Here is a 14,177-nt window from a genome sequence, read left to right as displayed (position 1 = left end):
CTGACTTCCAGATACAAACTGAATCCCCTTCTCTAGAAGAAAGTGAATCAAAACAGAACTAATAGATTTTCCAAATGCATTTTGCCTCTTCCTGTAAGATTCCTTTCTTGCTTTAGAAGTAGGCCAGACTGCATGGATCTCTTATTAAGCTTTCTTCGTATTTCTATCTTCCTTCCCCCAAAATATTCCATATTTTCCTTCCTAAAAATGAGTGTTACTGCAGCACTCTGACAGATGAGTTAAATAAGGTTAACATCATAAGTATCAAATGGGAATAAAAGACCATCACACTTCTTCAGGCCACAAAAAATGAATAAAGTCACCAGTAAATTAAGAGCTCAAGTAGTGAAAAGAGCTCATTTCCTAGCAGTAAAAGGACCAAGGAAAGATATGAAGGGACCAGCATGCTGTGTGCACGAGGAAGCAGCAGATAGAAATATGTCACAAAGTCCAAGACAGAGGATGATCAAACATCAGATTACGAGCAAGTCAAAAGATTTTGTTCTCAAAATAGAAGATAACTATGTGGAAAAACCAAGCAGCAGAATAATGAAATAAGAGGACTTCTGAGAAACGTTCACACAATCCAACATCTAATAAAGTACAATCAAAATGATAAAAGAGAGATAGGAAGAAACTGAATTACAAAAAAAAATAATCAGAAGAAATGATACTGCAAAATGCTTCAAACTCCCATAGAAAGAATCCTGTATCTGTATGGAGCAGCCGCTCTTTCAGTTTCCAGCTACCGAAGACAAAAAGAAACTGGAAAACTCTCCACTGAAAAAGTACACTCTGTGTTTGGCAGCACAATATTTGTGCTTCTTATTCCTAATGAGCAATTCTAATGCTATTCCCTGGCTCCTTTATTCCAGCCAGAACAGCTGAACTGACCAGCCCTAAGCTAGCAACAAGCTCTGCATATGCTGTACACCCAGCCTCCCTGCACCTCATTGCAGGCTGCACGGGAGAGAATCTCCCAAAATCTCTAAGGCTGCCTTTTCCTCTAATATTTAAAGAAAAGTCATTTAGTTATAGACTGTCCTAACTCTTCAACTTCACGAGAATATAAAAGCACATTAACGTACATGTACAGAGGCAGGTACAATCTCTGCTCTTGAAAGTCTCTTGGTATCACTTGACGAGGACAAGTACAGCAAGCACAGTGCAGGTGCTGGCTTGAAGGTGGTGCAAAGGCAGCTGGAGATCCAGGGTGGATCAGTCTGGTGAGCAGTGGTGGAAAGTAATCCAAAGGAATAATTTTAGGGTGAAGACAGAGTATGAAAGTCAATGAATTCCCACAGCTAGGTAATATAGAACTGCTTTCTCTGATGCTTTATATACTACTTTCCTTCAATGTTATAATATATGTGCACAAAACCAGCATGTTTGTTATTTAAAGAAGAGGTCACAGAAAGCTTTACTGGCTTTGAAACAGAATAAAATCCTCCTGTGGCTCTACCATGAATAGCAGCCATTTGGTGATACAGAATTACAGAACTAAGTTTACTGATGTGCTCTGGTGCAGCCAGAGTGAGGCAGCCAAACAAGAAGCCAATTTAATTACAGCCTGAGACAAATTTTAAGCTGTTTTAGATCGCAGCAGCAGCACAAAGCAGTGATACTATACCAAAAATTTGTTCCTGAGGCAGTATTAATACTGCAGAAACATGCTTATTGGGTTTACCAGAACAACACAGAAGCATTGCCTACACCCATGACAAGATGTAACACACATTAACCAAGACTTCCAGAGAAAGGATAAAAGAAGGGGTGGAAGTTACCTTTGTGCAGAAAACATAAGTGCCTGTAAATCATGCTTTAACTTTAATGCAGTGCTTTAATTCCATCTAAATCAATAAAATATAGCGTAGACGTTGCTTGACCAGCATCTAAGTCTGGTGCCAGTCCTCTGCTGGGGTTGAATTTGCTACTGAAGCTACAGAAATCAGGTGGTAAAAGATGGTCAGTGGGGGACAGGTAAGGCACTACCACCTCTTCCCTAACACACAACACAGAACATTTAATGTGCAGACACAATGCTAAGTGGTGATAAGAGGGGCTGGAGCAGAGATGGAAGGATTATAGCTTGCTTGACCACCAGAAAGGCTGTTCCTGACTCCAATGAGTATGTCCAAGCATATGAACTCTGAATTATCTTTGTCACTTTTAGCTTTAAGATGTACAGATTGCAGAACATAAGGGTATATAACTGAAGACGGTGACTAGGAAGACAAAAACTTTCAGTTTGTCTTTTTCTGTAGCATTTTTCAGGAAATCTGTACCCCTATTGCAAGAAGAGAAGCAAGAGAGTTGAGGAAGCCTAGAATACTGTAAAACTGGCTTCCTAGCAATAGCATATGAAGTAGAAATGAAAGCAGCTGCAAGAAAGAAACAGTGACAACAACAGGACCAAATCCTGTCTCTTGGCCAACCTTAGCATGCAGAAGTGTGAAATAGCTCTTTCATACTGCTCTCTCTTCCAGTCCATACTGAAGAATCTTTAGAGTTTTATAAATTTAGTCTTGGTCTTTAAAATATATATATATCCAGAAAACCCCATGCTTAAACAGGCTGCACTAAATATTCTGACACACTGCTCTGCTATCTGTTCCTTCTACTTGGCATCAAGACAGCTCCCATGAATAGCACACGTGGATAAATGGTCTCCTTAATTTTAAGGCAGCTTGCAAGAAAAACTGATGTAATATAGCAGCAATTATTGAACTGACATGAAAATGTAGACCAGCTGAGAAGCGTGACTAGGAGAGGCAACAGTAAGAAACTCAGGAGGAAAGACTTATTTCAGTGCAAGGCCTGATGTTGCAGCCTATTACTTTGGCAGAGCCAGACCATCAAAGGCACCTGCCTTGTTCACATTTGTGTTCATCAGGAGAAAAACTCAGAGCAAGCAAAAGGAACTTCACAGAAGTTGCTAGGCTGAAGAACTTTTCACAGCAGATGGTAAAAGCTTACACAGATTCAAAACCTGACTTTACAAATTCAGGAGAAATACACGATTATAATTAAAAATCCAGTAATGAGCTGCATAGAAACATTCCATCTTCATCTTAGGAAGCCTCCAGTTTATGAATCACCGAGGGTAGTAAGAGCATTCTGGAGAGCCATTTTATTTTTCCCTGCTTTTCTTCTCAATGCCACATATTCATTCTTGGCAATCTTGGGACAGGATACTGAGCTAGATGGACCCGTGATATGACTTGGTATGAGCAGATTTATGTTTTTATCAGTTACTTTCAAAGTAGTGTATGCATATGTACGTGTGTGTATACACACGTCTCCCATATCCTATCAAGGAGGTCAGAAACCAAACAATAAAGAATCATTTAGAAAGTCTCATATATATACCCCAAGTATTTATCTTACAAGTTCTCTTTCGGGCAGGCAAAATTTTAAACAGCTTGACTGGAAGAATGATTTCCTTATTTTACAGGATCCTAGCACTCATAAAATTAAACTTATAAGTATGGAGCATTCCCTGTGGAAATCTCTAGCATTTATACAAGAACTTTCCTATGTTAGTTCACTTCAGTTTCAGTATAATGGGTTAGCAGTGCTCAAAATACAGCCAAACTTAAACAAACATCAAGTTGAAAAGACGCAAGGTGGTTATTAAACAGCAGAACAAAGCTATGGAGGTCTGTCTCACCATCTTACTAAAGGTCCTGGATAGTCCTAAGTGTCTTTATCTCACTGTTGAGGAATTGCAATATGTCACTTTATTTCAGCACACATCCTCACCTCTGGAAGCCTACAAATTAAAACAATTAGAACAAGTGAAGTTTATTTAAACTGCTGTAGCCCAGGACCCTCATTACTTGATCAAAGTGTTGCCCACATCATGAACAAGGGATCCACCTTAATAGCAGATCCCAAGAGTGTTTTAGACAGCTGATGAAAACTACAGCTTTTTAGATGAGATGAGGTTGGACATGTGCAAAAACAAAAGAAACAACCCTGGTAAGCCACAGTCTAGAAATCAGATTGATCTCCCTTTTCAGTACTTGAATGGCAGGAACAGCAACAACAAAAGTTGTTGTGAACAGAATTTAGGTATAACTTAGCTGTTCCCACCATGAATATTGGTTTAAAAGATCCCACAAAGATGCAAATTTACCAGCATTAGGCCAAAATGAAACTGACGGGGCAGGTAATAAGAAAGGAATACAATAAGTAGGATTGGGAGTGCTCAGAAGAAAAAGAACAACAGCAGGGTTTCCAAGAGCAGCTGAGCAGCAGAACTTGGGCTCAGTCAACAGCACCATTAACTGCAGGCACTCAGTGTCACTCACTATGTTACAAACTTCATCTGTTTCCAACACACAATACCAATTTTCAAAATTAAATCCCTCATGTGAAAACAAAAAAAAAATATACTTTTTTTTTTGTATAAGTAAGTTCCACCATGCACCAGCATTCTTTTATTAGGATAGAAATGCATATAATAATATAAGAAACAAGTTGATTAAAAGAAAATACAGTGTACTGGACTAACAATGTTTCAACCCTGGAATATATCATACCTCCTGCTGAACTTGAAACAGCAATTTAAAACAAGTCATACGTTAGGGTAGGTCTGACAGCAGGAGCTCGAAAGGTTCTGAATTGTTCCTTGTAGACACACATCTTCCTTCATTGCCTGCCTCTGCTGTTGCAAATCCTGCTCAGAGAGCAGGCTCGACTCCTAGCAGTTGTGGCTTAAAGTCTCCTCTGTGACATATTCTTCTCATAAGCATGCAAGGGCACCAGCTTTAGAAATTCTGGATTTGTTATTCAAAGCATGTCTGTAAAAAAACAAAATATCTAAAGGTGAGGTTGCAAGATACTGGGACTGTTTTTCACCTTTGAAAGGCTTCTGTTTCATGACCGTGAAGGAGTGATGTAAATGTGACTGGGAAAAAACAAAAAATCTGAAATGCTGGGATCGAGACAGGCAGCTCCAGATTTTCCGCTAACCCCAGGCTGCGCTAAAGGGAATGTAATAAATACGGTAGCAGACACCCCTTGACAGCACTATTACCACTACCTGGTTATGCAGCCAACCCAACGTAGTTTGGCCCTCGCAGTGACTTTGAAGGATCAGCGCACGACCTAAGGAAAACAACCCCCCCACACCCGTAAGCTCACGCTGCCAGGTACTGTACTAGTGCACAAAGCAGTCAGACAGAGCAGTGGTTTCTGTGCCAAACCCACCTATCTACAGGGAGAATCAGCACAGTTAATTACGACAACAAATCATTAGGAACGCGCAGCAGAAACTGCCAACAGAGCGGGCGCTCTTACACGATCCTAATCCTCTCCCACCAGCAGTCTCAGCTGCAGAGCTCAGAAAATGGGGAGAAATGGGAGTTTGAGAGGGAAGTCTGTTATTTTCTTCCAATCTCTCTGACCAAACTGCTTTGATTTTTGATCCAAGCAGAAAACGAAATACAACACCAGGAAATCTCTCTTGCATCATAACCAACTTAAGCCTCTAGTAATATAACGGAGAGGCATCATGGTCTGCTTACAATAAATAAATTTAACTGCAGGTAGATACACTTAAGCTGCAATGTCAATATAGATCACTATTTGCAAAGCTTGAGTAGTCTGCTGGTAGCCAAAATAAATATTTCTGAAAAAAAGCAAAAGCTAGGCAGAGGTTATACTTCTGATGTCACCTTGCCTGCACCTGACACCACTGGACATCACGTAAATTTTGATTCCACTTCTGGAAGACAGGGAAGGAAAAATCACGTATTTATAGATCTGCCAGGTGGATTTCAGGTCGCCAAGAGCTTTCTGAAATTTAATAAAAAATTAGAGTAACTGACACTTGCTGCACTGATACATCACATTAGACCAAATGAGACCATGTGGGACAAAATTTTCCTGGCTTTCAAGCCCACTGCTGATCTCAGCAGGGAATGTTTGTAATTACACAGAAGAGATTTCCTGGGACTGACAGAAACATTTTATCACGCCAGCTGTTAGCCACTTATATCACCTCTCTACAGCCCTCCTTTAACTATTTCTTCCATTTTTCTGGGAAGCTCTCTGCCCTGGTTGGAGCATGCTCAGAGGAGCATGTTTAACCTTCTTCTACCTCCTATTTTCAGCAAATCTACAGTTACATCCTCTGATCTGCAGCCTTACGATTTTTTTTTTAGTTTGCAGACACATGGTGAATTGCTCAGAGGTGATGTCCTCACAGCTGACCCACTTTTTCTTCTACCCTTGGGAAATCCCAATACATTCTCAACCATATTCAATGGTTCTGAGCTTTTTTCTCCTCCTCAAAGACAAAAGTGCCCAGGGATGTAAAACTTGCTTTGAGACTCAAAGCACAAACGTCATTGTTATTTGAAGGGTCTACAATACAATTCTAGAGGAATTTGTCTCCTTCATAGTTGATCTAAAGATAATATTAACAACAAACACAATACCATCGAGGCAGATAGCAGCTGTGGCCGACACCTGTTTCTCTCTGTGACTGAACATCCTAGAAAGACACAAGAAAATTCTTATATATGCAAGCATGCTCTGTTTAATTCTTTCTGCATTGCTGCAAGAGTCAGTTTCCAAGGAGAAATGGTGTTACTAAGCTCATGGAAGAGTTTTACAAGCTGGCCTCAATTGCCTCTGTATAAGCCATTTCCACACGTGTCTATGATGCCATCTAGTCCACAACTGTCAGCATGTGCTTCCAATCTCCCAGCCCATGCAAACAATCATTTCCCATCCATAAACCACAAGAACAAGTTTTCTTATTTGTTGAGTTTAACAGCTCTATGACTTAGACGTGTCTTCTCATTCTGCTATCAGACCTTTCAAAACATTACACCTGATCATTGTGCTTGAAGAAGAATCTCTTGAATATTATTCTCAGAGGGGGAAAAAAAAAGAATTTAAAAAAAAAAAACACTTCAAAATCTGTTTCTCAAGGCAGATTCATTGTAACAATCCATATTTGTACTTTGATCCTCAATTTGCCAATGCTTTGCCAGGTAACTGGATCCTGAGAATTTCCTATTACAGAATACATACGGTTGTATTTTGTGTCTTGTTTTACTGTAAAAATCATTTTAATTCCATTCATGACTGTATTAAAGCAATGTAAAACAAAATTTATACCTAAGCTGGCAAAAGCTCACAGTTTTTCAGACTGATCTCAACCTGAAACGGGTAATTACGCCTTCTGTGTTCAATGTGCCAGAGCAGGCTGGCTACCAGAGAACACTTCTAATAATACTCCACAGACACAACAATCACTGCTTCGAGTCCAGCCTGGGCTCTTTGTAGTGGGGGAAAAAAGTAACAAGAATTTCACCACAATCAGAAACACAGATGGCAAGGTTAAAGAAAATTTGTTTGGCAAAAAAAGGAACCATACTGAAATAAAAGCTTTTGAGTCATCATCAATCTTGAAATAGGTTGCAGAGACCAACACGTGACCAGACAGCACCGAAGCCTAGAACTTAACTTAAATGCCTCCTGCCTTTTCCCCCATGTCATCAAAAGAGTGAGAAAACACTTTGCTGCCTTCCTTTTGAATTTGTCTTTTACCCTTTTTTTCCTCCTGCTCAAGTAAGGCCAGTAAGCCCCATCTTTGCTTGATGAGCAACCACTCTTTCTAGACAATGAGATGAAAGAGTCAAGAAAAGCAGAAAGAAAAAGCTCATCTTACACAAAATACCTCTTAGCACAACCAAACACAGGCTCAGACATCTAGGATTAAGGCCTACAGGTCATGCCCACAGAGCACAGCATTGCTGCGGAGAGCAGCAGGAGATAGTAGGACAATTCTGTCCTTGCCTACAACTGGAAAGACAGACATTGGAGTCAGGTATAGGCCAGCATCCACACCTAATGGTCATTAAAAAGATGGAGATGAAGAAAGGCTGAAGGATGCCTTCCTAGTCACTTGAAAACTAAACTCTTTAAAATGCAGGTATCTTATCCAAAAGGCAACTGAAAGGCAAATTCATTTAGCACAGAAGCATCTTCCTATGAAGAAAATTTAAGAGACTGAAGGATTCCTCCTGTCTGGCTCATCTTCCTCTAGAAGCTGCAAATTGTTGTTTCATTGGAGTTTTCTTTTCCTTAGGGAAAGCAACTAGAGCAAGGGAGGTGGCAGATTCTAGATTTCTTGCTCTTTTCAGATCAAGGCTGAACACCTTCCAAAAGGCGTGCTTTAGCTACTGTAAATTTTACTAAAAACAAAAACCAAAACCACATTTTTGGGTGCTTAGACACTAGTGAATGAAAGTTGACAATCAATGGAAACACCACAGTGGTTACACTGTGCTACCTACAGTCTACAAAGATACACTGATCCTGGATCCACAACTTCCGGTTCCTGCTTCACCACTAAAAAGCTACCTGCAATGCAAAGAAACAGTTCTCTTCTCAAGGTTATTCTCTTCTTCAAGGTTATTCCCTCGGCTTTGAGCTGCTTGACCTGGTTCATTGTAGGGTCAGTCAAATGCAAGCACCAGCACAATGCAGGAGTGGTACCTCAGATCCAGTTCAGCTTCAGTCAAGCCATGCTCTGTGTTTGTCTTCACAACACAAAGTCCTCATCCTACCATGGAACCACAGGGCTCAGCCATTTCTCCTTAAAAGCAGCCAAGTAACTCTGCCTTGAGCCAACCTCTTTTCCAAGGAAAGCAAGACGCAAGAAACCAATTACTTTTGATAACTTACTTGCATAACCCCTAAACCAGTAGATTAGAGTCCAAAGCATTTAGATTCTGTTTAAATAAATAGAGACAAGGCCAGCTACGTGCCTCTGGACAGATGCACCCCTACCTCGCAGACCTCAGGAACAAAGCATTGCTTTTTCATGTTAGGGATGGACGAACTGCACACACTGCGGTTTGGGGAGGGGGAAGAAGGAATTTCAGATACACTCCTGCCTTCAGGCTATGTCCCCACCATCAGTGATGCCAGGGAGGGAAAAACATCTTGTGGCAGTAGGTCTTTATACTGACTGGCAGGGATCCTGTTGGTGAAACCTCTTTGCTGACCCCTTGCACCAAGAACAGCCATCCAGCAGAGGACAAAAGGTAGGCTGCAGAGGCAACTCAGTTTGTAGGCACACTGACAGCTGAGCTTGTGGGGTAAAAGCACAGTGTGATAACCTGCCTGCCATCAGTGCAAGAGCAGCACACTGAGCCCTAGAGGGCAGATTCTTATGAAGAAGCTGAGGTACCATATGATTGAGATCTATACAAACAATTCAGCATGGAGAAAGTGAACAAGAAATGACCGTTTGCTGCTTTTTCCAATGCAATAAAGAAGCAGCAGCATGCAACTCCAGTGGCATCACACCAGCCAGAAGCTGGCAAGCATCATGTCCACGGCTTTCAGTGGCAAAAAGGCCAAGAACGATAACCTGGGTTATCTAATTCTGCAATGGGGGAAGGAAAAAGACAAAATTTTAGAAGAACAAAAACAAAACAAACAAACAAAAACACCAAAGAGTGCTTTCAGTGGTATGTGATATTGAAGTGGAACCTTTTTGGGTGAAACAGGTCTCATAAAGAAGCTGGGGAACTAGAATGTATAGATTCAGGGAAGCACATTTAGGAAGCTGCTGAAGGGACTGCATTCGTGGGCACTCCAGTGAACAAGGTATGGAGAAAGAAGGTCAGGTCACTCAAGTGGAGGAATAGCATATGTACTAAAGAAAACAGTAGACTTAAAGGAGATAGGTAAATTAATTGTATCAAGTCTAAATTCTAAAATGTAGCAACAAAACTACCCCCCTGACCCTCTGACCAGAATGATGCAGCAACTGTGGTTTGCTGAGGGAGAGCAGAGGAGCTGCGAAGGGCAGCAGGGGGTAACTTCAGCTGCCTCTTGGAGATCAGGTTTGTAACTCATTAGTAGCTCAACTTGGTTCAGTAAGAGGAGAAATACGCCACCCTAAGAAAATAAAATCAAATCTTTGGCCAGAGCAACCTCTGCTCTGTCCTTTAAATGGCTTGATTTTAATTCTAATTGACTTATTTTACAAACAAAAGTCTTTTAAAAATTGAATATACACAGAAAGGAAGAAAATAGGATGTATTCCTCTACATTAAATGTAAAATCATCAAGAAAAAAATATCAAAGAGATGGAACAAACTGCTAAAGATAAATGTTATGTATTTTCCACACATACTTGACCACGGAGCAGCCAGCCAGTCTGCTGCATGACAGACTGACAAGGAATAGAAAGTCTGAACAAAGAAAGATGATGCCAAGGATTTTTTGTACTTTGTTTTAAAGAGCTTTGCAGAGGATCTGGAAATCGGTCTTACTTCTGCACCAGACACGTTCAGAGGACTGAAAATGAGAATTAAAACTAACCAGCAGACAGGCAGAAGGGAGATGCCATGACTTCCAGACCTATAGGAAAGGCTAGGTGGTTTTGGATGACTAGACAAGTGTGCAGATAGGGCCATCTCTCTGACAACGGTGTATATGGATAGCCAAAACCTCCTGGTGTGGTATCAGACCAAAGGCCTTAAAAATTAAGATATCTCAGGATTAAACCAAAGTCTCTCTAAAACTAGTAACCAGTTAAAAGAGGGGAAAGCAAACAGGAATACATAGCTAGGTTTCAAAACAGAGTTACCACACGAAATGACACACCCTGTGTACATGCAAAATTATTCAGGCTAACAAATAAAAAGACTGAAAAACTGCAGACTGCAACACCAAGAAGAGTACAGCTAGGAAAAGCATGTTACATGTAACACTGGTAGGAAAAAGATTGGAGCAATAGGGGATTTTAGCCTTCCCAGTTGGGTATATGATCCTACAATTGAAGTCTTTTCACCAGAGATCAACTTCTCCTTATCTGTTTGGCAGTCTCTTTCTATCTGATGAGTAGGCCACCAAAGCTTCCCCACTTACAGCCTCTGGGCTGATGGTGAGCCTTGTAACATTTCCTATCGCATGGATAGCAAGGAATTCACTTCCATCTGTCACGGCTGACACTAAATCTCTTTCTTTAGTCTAGGCTGCCCTATTTCTCTGGGAGAAAAAAAAATAAAATAAAATCTCTGCCCAGAAGCTCTCCCTCTGCTTCCCATTGTGTCTATATGGCCAGAGTCAGCTCGTCATCTGCAGTCTGTTCCTTTCATACTGTTCACCAAATTAAAGGTGACATGGCTTGACACCAAAAGGAAAGGCTTTCCAAGCACACCTTATTTGATTACATCTACAGTCCATCACACTGCCAGTATCTTCCTTCTCAACTACAGAAGGGACCCTTTTCCATGTAAACACCTCTTGAGGGGTGAAGAAGACTTAACGGAAGGCAGTGGGGAACTGGGTAAAACTGAAAGGGATTGTGAGCCTGATGAAAAACCTACTCCGGTAGTGATTTTTTTCCATATAAAGCCCAATATATTGATGTTTTTTGCTTTTCTCCAAAAAATTGAAAAGTTCGTATGAAACAGCACCTGATATGCACTGAGATCCAAATCACACTGCTATTGCTAGATTAGTTTCCATATTTACCAGGATAACTGCTGCGGATCTCAACAGCATGATACAGATACTGTATGCGGCTGCTATCGTGGAAAAAGACAAGAGCTGGTCCTGCATGGCACGAAGGAGGACAACCAATGTCCAGCTTGCACCTGGTAAGGCAAGGGAGCCTCAACCAGAGTTCAGACACAAAAGTGCATAAATCACATCATCCCCATCACCTCCCACCTCTCCTTCCTAATGCTTCAATAAGTATCTGACAGATTTCTCCATTCTTCCTCTGCCTGAGGGAAGGAGGTTTTATAGCTGGCCTTTCTTATCTCTGTCTCCCAAAGCAATCATGGTACTTATTCCAACTGGACAGTGTCTCAAAATGACACTTTGAGGGATTTCAGGATGTTTCTGGGGAATATCCACTTTTTTTTTTTTTGGGGGGGGTGGGGGGGTGGGGAATGGGAATGAAGCACTAGCTGTATCCATTCTTTTATCTTCTTCAGCAAGCCAGCGGAGCTTAAACATTGGCAAGTGCTTCCACAATCACACCAGCAAATCTTGGGCTGTGCCTTGCAACGTTCAAAGGAGGAGATACCAACAAAGTCAACAAGCCGCTAAAAATACGAGAACGGTCTATGTCTCTGTAGAGACATACTGTTCTACGAGGTCCTATTTTCTGTCTTCTGCTCTGTTCACTGTTTTCAAAGTGAACCAATGTTACTGGAAGGTCATCATGGAGCTCTGGCAAATGAATCTAATCTAGGACCTTCCCAGAAAGGGAAGCCATTCCCACAGAGTTTACCTGGAACCCGTACACAGACACATACCTAAATAAGACCGATGTAGAAAACTGACAGGACATGATTGAGGTGAACCCATAGCAAGATCCACCAGAGAGTAGTGGGCTATCTAACAAGCTATAAAGCGATGTGGCAATCTTTCTGTAAGAGAAGGCAAAAAACCACGAAGGAATCACAGCTCTTAAAGAAGAAAGAAGGATTTGGTTCTTCCTGGATCTGTCTGATCACTACTGCTCTGGAAGACATCAAGTACCAACAGCTTCCATCAGAGGGTGGTTTCATTCTGCCTGTTCCAGCATTGAGATGTAGTTGGCTTCACCACCACACTTTCCTCTGGCACCAAACATCAGGGTTGGGATTGAGAGGAAAGGGGAAGGAAATCAATACATGGGCTGAGGTGGGGGCCAGTTCATTAGCATAAACCCTGGAAGCTGTTGAAATAGATTTCCTACACCAGAGACAATCGTTTCTGGAGGACCAAGAACACTGATGGGGATCTGACTTTCTTCTTGCTAACTATTCCAAGAAAAAAAAATTATATATATCCCTGAGGCTGATCCTAACAAAAACTGACCTAAAAGGAAATGTTAATTATGGTGTTTTTCTTCACCATACAGAGAAGATGCCCATTCTTGAAGGAATGAGATTATCACAAAGCATGAAAAGCACAGAGAACACAGAATTTACAGCAGTGGACACCACATATGCCAATGAGCATCACATCGTAAGTTTCTGACCTCATGCGCATCAGCATGAAAATGCTTCCTATGAGCTGGATGATCACAGGCATATAAAGAAAAAAAAAAAAAAGAACACACAATTCCTAGCCCACACCTATTATACTGAGAAAGTCTCAAAAGAAGTTAGTAGAGCAAAATGTGGTGAATAACTACTACTAGCTCTGATGCTCGCTGATCTTTAGTCGTAGCACCTGTAAAGGCACAGCACCTGTAAGCTTTAGTGTTGAGCTAACAGGTAGCACACCCTATCTCACACAAAGCAAGAGGTTAAACTCACTCCTACAAAGAAAAAAATCGGATACTCAAAGATCTCTGTTGTGATTCACTGGGAAGTTTATTGCTAAAAGGTAGCACTTTCAGTGACAGTACAAAGAACATAAAGAAATGCATATGTTGTGGAAAAAAAATTACGAAATCTTTCCCTCTATCAATCAAATTATCTATACCTCCTCCTTGCAAATCTACAGAAAGTGAAAAATGTAGAAGAACGTTTAATGTACATCTGGTTTGGACTGCTCAGGAACACCACAGCAGCAGGTACTGAAATGCCCCCAGAGAAACACAAGAAACTGAGCAGCGACTAGTTCAGCAGGTATTGAAATCCCCCCAGAAACCACAAGGAACTGAGCAGCGACTAGTTCAGCAGACCCTGGAGGGGCAGCGCCAGTCGGTGGCCCTCAGTGCGCCGGTTCCTTGTGCTGTACAAGACGTGCTTCAAGGTCATGGTGGTTGTCTTGGAAGTTGGTGGTGGGTCCAAGCCGGGGTACCGGGTGGGTACCGGGTACCTTTTTGCTATGTACGTGTGGAACCCGAGTGACCGCGGGCAGAGTGGCCGACACAGCCTCGTGCGCCACGCGCACCACGGCACGAGGCTGGAGGCTGCAAAGCTGCCTCGGGCACCATTGCACGCCAAGCACCAAAATCTCCCGATGGGGAGAAAAAAGCCTACAGAAGAGGAACCCTCTGCACCCGCCCTCAAACCCACGTCCCTCAGCGTTACCTGAGGACAGCACAGCAGAGCTCTGTGCTCAAACCCGAACAAAAACCCGAGGGAATGGGGCTGGTTCTCCACCGCCACCCGCCCATCCCTCGCACCAGGCGGAGCACGCCTGCCCATGCCACGGGCATGCCGCTGCGGGTCCGGGGGGCATCACGACGC

At 41.9% G+C, this 14,177-nt stretch overlaps 1 protein-coding gene across 1 annotated transcript in view; it reads right to left on the bottom strand.

The window, feature by feature from the left end:
• TTBK1 (tau tubulin kinase 1) overlaps positions 1 to 14,177 on the bottom strand; it is a 101,231-nt gene that overhangs the window by 86,822 nt on the left and 232 nt on the right. The gene's annotated exons all lie outside the window — the stretch shown is intronic.

This window comes from Cygnus atratus, chromosome 3, assembly GCF_013377495.2.
Source record: "Cygnus atratus isolate AKBS03 ecotype Queensland, Australia chromosome 3, CAtr_DNAZoo_HiC_assembly, whole genome shotgun sequence".
Taxonomy (NCBI): domain Eukaryota; kingdom Metazoa; phylum Chordata; class Aves; order Anseriformes; family Anatidae; genus Cygnus; species Cygnus atratus.
This window is presented reverse-complemented; position numbering and strand designations above follow the sequence as displayed.